We start from the raw sequence: 7,224 nt of genomic DNA, 5'->3' as shown, positions 1-7,224 counted from the left end.
GATGAATACTGTCATAAAAAAGTTCATTAGATTATAAAGAGGCTACCATTTATTAAAGTAAAATTAAACAAGTTTCTGTTATATGACACTTTTCCCCTTCACAAAAGATAGAAACTAACTGTAAAGAAAAGATAGATGTTTTGGAATCAGATAGACTTGGTTGAAATTCAGTTTCCTGAATTAAAAGCTTTATGACCCTATTCACTTATTTAAACTCTCTGACCCTTAGTTTTCAACAGCCATAACCTGGGTTGTCCAGATAGCAGAGATCAGGGTAAAGCTGACTTGTGGAAGCTTTACTAGGTGATGCAATCTAAGGAGAGCAAGAGTGAGCAGAACAGAAGCATGAGTGAGGGAAGAACAAAAGCAAGTACAAGATGGTACATTATCAATTTGCCCACATCTTCAGGGAAAAAAAAAAAGTAACAGGCAGTTGCTTGGTCATATGGGACATTTTCCAGACAGGCTTTGTGGAAATATTGCATTTTGGAATAATTCATCAGAAAAATGAAAAGAGAGAGATTTATCTTGCTGATCTTTTCTGTCTCCTGATTCATTGAAATTCACCCAATGGGGCATTAATTTCTCCACTTTTAGGTTGGTTTTCCTCCAGGTCACCCCAAAGGACACTGCTTCCTACTAGCCCAGAAGAGGTAGGAAGGAATCACTCTCTGTGAGTTCAGTCTGGATGGACTTGGACTTTGTGCAGCAAGTGATATATGTTGTTCTGGTACACAGGGATAAAAAAGGACAGGAAATAATACTGACTGTCATAATGATGGCTACGACAGTGATAGCTATGGGCATTTTATGCATTCTTTTTTCTTTCATTTTGACAAGAATTTATTATTCTAAATGTCAGGACTATACTTGCTTGGAGGCTAAAATGATAAAGATTCAGATCCTGGTCTCCAAGAGCTTATAGACATGTGTGGGTGTGTGTATGTCTATTTGTTGGTGTGCATGCATTCAGGTCATTAAGATACACAGAAAAATTATTGAGTAAATGTGAACATGAGTTGTTTTATTTGTAAGGAAAGAGTTGTCTCTTTGGAAGAGTCAAAAATTGCCTATGATTCTTATTGCATCATAGTTTCCAGTATTTGCCATTTCTTTGGGAAATGGAAAGTTTTTCTGGATTTTCCTCTTCCAGAAAAGAACCATGAGAAATAACTGTAAAAAACACTGTGCTTTCGATGTCTTTAGTGGGACTATTTCCTTTATGATTTCTGTTTTCTTTGCAGTAATGAGTTAGCACCAAGTTCAGGGTCAAGCTGATTCAGAGCTTAAACAATTTTTGTTTTAAAGGTCCTGAGATGAAGTTTCTTGAGGCTGTTAAAACCCCCAGTCTTATAATCCTGAGGGTCTATTGTTAGAAAAATACAATATCAAGGAAAACTGTCTTACCCTTTCCCCTATTTCTAGTCCCTTTTTATGTTCCTTCATCATCCTTTGAGATGTGAACATCATTGGACTTGACAGAGAATTCAACAAAGATAGTTCCTATCCTTAGAGTTAACACTACCCTCTAGAGTACCTAATATAATATTTCCAAGAATAGTTTGGGAACCTTAGTTAAAACCATACAACCATTGAGGGGAAAAAATTAATAGCTGCCTATGAATCAACTTTTATCTGAAAAAGAATAAGTAGAGGGGTAGTCAGCCTATTCCAGCACAAAGCAAAATCTGTACCAATTTACCACCATATTTATGGAAAAACTCTGTAGTTATAAGACAGCTGTGATTATGTCCCATTGTTTGTTCTACTTATTTGCTTTCTTGCTACTTTCTTTTATCTCTCTAACTGCTTGTCAAAGAAAAAGCATCAAGGGTTTAAATAAGGGCAAACCTATAAGGAAATAACTTCTTGATTTTTTTTTTTTTTTTTTTTGAAGTGTGTGCATTACATTTAAAACTCATTGCTGGACTGAGACTTGAGAAATAGAATTTTATGACTTTTTTTCACAAGTACTTTGACTAATTTATAGATAGGAAGTAATGTAGATTCTGGTGGAATTGTCTATTTTGTGTCCTAATTTTGAGGATTTTTCTTTTATTATTATCGGAGCCTATTCTATTGTGGAGTAACTAGGTATTGCTCCCAAACATTGTCAAGATCATTTCAGATGTGGAATTGGGGTGCACCAAAATGCAAAAGAGTGGCACGATGGGCAGAGTTTCTCTGAGCCAGGGTGAAAGTGCAATAAATCCATGTGATGAGAAAAATGGGTTAAAAAGGGAAGAACATGATTAAATTTAGGCACACCAGCTCCAGCGTATTTCTTTCTTTGTGGAATGAGGCTGTAAGTTAACAAGTTAGAATCCTCTGAGTGCCTGTCATTCCTTGGTCTAGAGTTGATTGTTCATGGAGACATCATCATCTGTTGGCCACTAAGGTACCAAGGAATGCCCGTAACAATTCTGCCTTAGGCTTTGAGAGAAAAACTCCTTCTAATAGTAACTCATTAAAATGTTCTTTTTTTTTTTTTTTATTTTTTTTTTTTTTTTAAGATTTTATTTATTTATTTGACAGAGACAGAGACAGCGAGAGAGGGAACACAAGCAGGGGGAGTGGGAGAGGGAGAAGCAGGCTTCCCGCAGAGCAGGGAGCCCGATGCGGGGCTCGATCCCAGGACCCTGGGATCATGACCGGAGCCGAAGGCAGACGCTTAACGACTGAGCCACCCAGGCGCCCCACTCATTAAAATGTTCTTAACTGAAAGAGTTAAGGTCTTTCCTCAGCCCCTGATGTTCAGAGAGAGTATGGGGTCCAGGAATAATTGGGCCCTCTGAAAATTATCCGTTCAATTCTATGGTGAATATATTTTAAATTATTTCAAGAGAAGGAGAACAAATTAGTCCACATAGAGGTTCATATGAGATTTAAAAGAGCTGTGGTTGCATCTTGCTCTTACTACATAACTTTATGACTTTGAATAAGTTAATAAAGTTAAACAATATTATCATTAGTTTTAACAGCTTAAACCTGCATAGGAGTGGACATTGCTGGTATAGTCCTAAGAAAGGACTATTTTATTACCATTTTTTTTTCATCATGTCCCTGTCACTGATGATGGTTGCTATGCCAGGAGTACTCCAATTGCAGATGTATTACCTTTATATATCTCCCATGACAGATAATGGTGAAGAGAGAAAGAGAAAGAAAGGCATCTCTAAGAGAACTTGTGTCCCAGGTATGGTGAAAATTAAAATATAAACTTATTTATAAAAAAGTCATAATTAAAAATTACAAGGTGACATTTGTATAACATATTACTAAATGTTAGCGATATATGGAGTTTAAACTGAACTTTTTGTCTGTATATATTAATCCACTAAACACATCAAACCATCACCCTCACTTATATACTGTAAACTCATGTGTGCAAAGCCCTGTTCTGTAATAGTGGTTCTAAACCACAGAGACATTGGCAATGGCTGGAAATGTTTCTTACTGTCGCAACAAGGGGAGGGAGGTGTTACCGACTTCTATTGGGTAAAAGCCAAGAATACTACTAAATAAACATCCTACGATGCACAAAACAGCACACTAGAACAAAGAATTATCCAGTTCAAAACATCAATAGTTCCTGTGTTGAGTAACTTTATGTGCTACACTTAGGTAACACAAAGTAATATAAATCCCCCCCTTTTTTTTTTCCCCTCTCAAAAAGCTATAACATTCTAGGTGAAAACACAGAAACAACGTAAACAAATGATTATATAAAGAATATATAGACAGAGTACTGATTTAGTGATAGGAAAAGTACAGGACAATGTTGCCCAGGAGGGAGTTGTGAAGGAGGAATCAGCAGCCTGGAGAAGCTAACCCTGCTGAGGTCTTAATGAAAATTTAACACTGACAAGTAAAGAGCAGGGCTTAAGGCCAATAGGACCAAGACACAGATATATCCTCAGGTATGAGGGGGAGCAAGTCTACCAGGTGACTAGAGTGGAGGACTAAATGGGTGGAAGGTGAGATTAAAGATAAAAATTGTGACTCTTGGTTTTGGCTCAGGTCATGATCTCATGCGTTGTGAGATCGAGCCCCACATTGGGCTCCACACTCAGCAGGGAGTCTGCTTGAAGATTCTCTCCCTCTGCCCCTCCCCCCCTCTTTCAAATGAATAAATAAATCTTTTTAAAAAAATAAAATAGATAAAAATTATGGCCAAAACATTTAGAGTGTTCTACATTATCCTAAGAAATTTAGATGTCAGTCTATAAAATTATGGAGAATCATATATAAGGTTTTTAAACAGTGAAATGATAAAATACTAACCAACTTCATGTTTCACAACTTCCTTATTTCTTTATTTTAGTGTATCATCTAGTTCCCCAAAGTTGTATCTAGTTTATCTTTCTTTAAAACCATTTTTGACATCTTTTGTTTGCTTGAAATGATCTCAGCTATATAAATGCTAAGCCTTTTTAAGGATCTGCCAATTCATTTCTTTCATCCTACATCCCAGCAAGCTATGTATCTTAATTGTACTTGAAATATTGAAATATGAAATATTATTCATACCTACTTCTATTATTTTTGTCATATTCTACCTTATATCACAGTTTTTTTGTTTGTTTTTGCATTCACACTAAATTCCTGACAGCAGGGCGAAGGGTTTATCCACCCTGGCCATTTCAGTGTTTTAAGAGCTCAGTGAAGGTTTATTGACTGAATGCCTGTGGGGATCCAGGGGAAAGTGCACTCTGAAATTTTGGGAGATACACAGCAGGAATTATTCAATTATCATTTGTTATCATTTGTCTATACATAATTTCTTATTATTTTTTTGAATTCCAGTGTTTGTGGTGATACTTAATCATCAATAGCCAAATAATGTTAATTTTACATTAGAGTTGATAGTGAAAGAAGGAAGGAAAAGGAAGAGAGGTAGAACTACATGAAAAATCACAGGCAAAGACACAATGAAAGGTTCAAGCAGTTGTGTGCAAAAATTAAAAAATGATTTTCCATTAAAACAAAAATTTAGGTCTCACAAAGAAGCCTGATCAATAGAATGGAAGGAAACAGAGTTGGCTTATCAGAAGTGGTTCTTCCCTACTTCTACCCACTATCCACTGAAACTCTAAGAACTTCCCCCATTGGTCTATGATTCAGCTGTGAAGAGTTAAAAACCAGCTGACAGAGCTCCCAATAGGAACAGAACATTTTCATTTCAGTTCCATGAATGCCCCTAAAAAGATGGACACTATGATATTTTATTTTCATATTTTTCCCTGCTTTGGTTGCAGACCCAATCGAAGGTCAATTTTACATAATATGAGTTTATTTTTTCCTCTCAGGTGAAGAGACAATGATACTCATTCTTAACTAGAAAATTGAAAAGAGCAAATAGCTGTTTCTCACTAAGAAGGTCAAATTAGTTATATTGAAATGACCAATTTATTTCACCTAAGGAAATACCCAGCTTTCATGTATATTACATGAGTATAAATTAGAGTTTTTCTGTGGGATTGCAGAGTTGTTGACTTTACTATTTCTAGAAAAGGAGTGTTGCTGCACCTTTAGAAAATATGGAGTGGTGGGGGCGGTGGGAGGGATGGGGCAGCTGGGTGATAGGCATTGGGGAGGGTATGTGCTATGGTGAGCGCTGTGAATTGTGCAAGACTGTTGAATCACAGATCTGTACCTCTGAAACAAATAATACATTATATGTTAAAAAAAAAAAAAAAAGAAGATAGCAGGAGGGGAAGAAAGAAGGGGGGGAAATCGGAGGGGGAGATAAACCATGAGAGATGATAGACTCTGAAAAACAAACTGAGGGTCCTAGAGGGGAAGGGGGTGGGAGTTTGAGTTAGCCTGGTGATGGGTATTAAAGAGGGCACGTTCTGCATGGAGCACTGGATGTTATACACAAACAATGAATCATGGAACACTACATCAAAAACTAATGATGTAATGTATGGTGAAAAAAAAAAGAAAATCTGAATCAGATCCTAGTGGTCATGCGTTTTCTCAGGTGTGGGCTGACTATTCTTGTAACAACACTGATTGCTCCTACGGAAAGACAACTGGGATATAGGGTCTTTATCTAAGTGCATTGTCTTCTACCTCTAAACCCATTAGCACAGCACAGATAAAAGGCCTGGGATAAAACACATTACCTGGGTATGGAGATACAGAACTCCTTATAAGCTAGTACTTATTTGTTGTATGTGCTTTAAATATCTAAGATCATGAAAAAAAATAGCAAATTTTATTTTGGACCGAGGAAATGGGATCACAACTTATTTTTTCAATGTGCACAGTCTGCAGTGTGCTTTTGGCATTTCTGATAGTTACTATTGTTTTATTCCTTTGGGAAATTGAGGCTGGCTGCAGGGCACAGAAGAAGCATGTCCCCCCAGATTTTCTTCTTAAACCCATTGGGATCTACTTTTATGTAGCAATTACCAAAAGTGTGCAAAATCATATAACAATGGAGGCCTTAAATGGAAATGAACCTTAGATGTCTTTAGTGTGGCCTCCCTGGATCACTATTTAAAGGAGCTCCTGGCCAGCTCAGTTGGTAGAGTATGCAACTCTTGATCTTGGGGTTGTAAGTTCAAGCCCCCCAATGGGTGAAGAGATTATTTAAAAATAAATAAAATCTTTGAAAATAAATAAATAAAATAAAGAAGCTCCTGGTTCTATGATTATAATTGAGACCATGTTATTTCTTATCCCCAACCTCAAGAGACAATGCAATGAGAATTGGGAAATAGAGGCATCAGGACAAGTTATCAGTAAGTTTAACTTAATGACTTTTAGGTATTCATTTATTTATTTTTTTAACTTGATCACCCTATCTGTGATTCATGCCATGCTAGTTTTAGTTATAAAAGATGAGATAGTGAGTGATTTTGTCCTTTTGAAAAACACACACAAAAAAATGCCTAGTCTTTGATTTCTTTAAAAACTGCATATGATTTTTCATCTGGTTCTTCCTCTCTTTCTTTCCCTTAGATTTCTTAGTAGTTTTATTTGTAATTTTGTGCAGAGACCTAGAAGAGAGGGAAGTAATATCAACCAAGCTTCAGCACTATTTAAAGTCCTAGTTTGCTATAATCTTGTAGCAGTGTATATACATATTAAAATTCATTTCATCTCTAATCTCTTTCAATTAAAAAGACAGGGTTGCCTTCAGCTTTATGAAATTTATGATATGAAACACCTTAGAGATGCTAAAACTGTTAAACTGAATTTTATTTAGTATTT

This window comes from Phoca vitulina, unplaced genomic scaffold, assembly GCF_004348235.1.
Source record: "Phoca vitulina isolate PV1807 unplaced genomic scaffold, GSC_HSeal_1.0 scaffold11, whole genome shotgun sequence".
Taxonomy (NCBI): domain Eukaryota; kingdom Metazoa; phylum Chordata; class Mammalia; order Carnivora; family Phocidae; genus Phoca; species Phoca vitulina.
The sequence above is the reverse complement of the archived record's forward strand: the minus strand, read 5'-3'. Positions refer to the sequence as shown.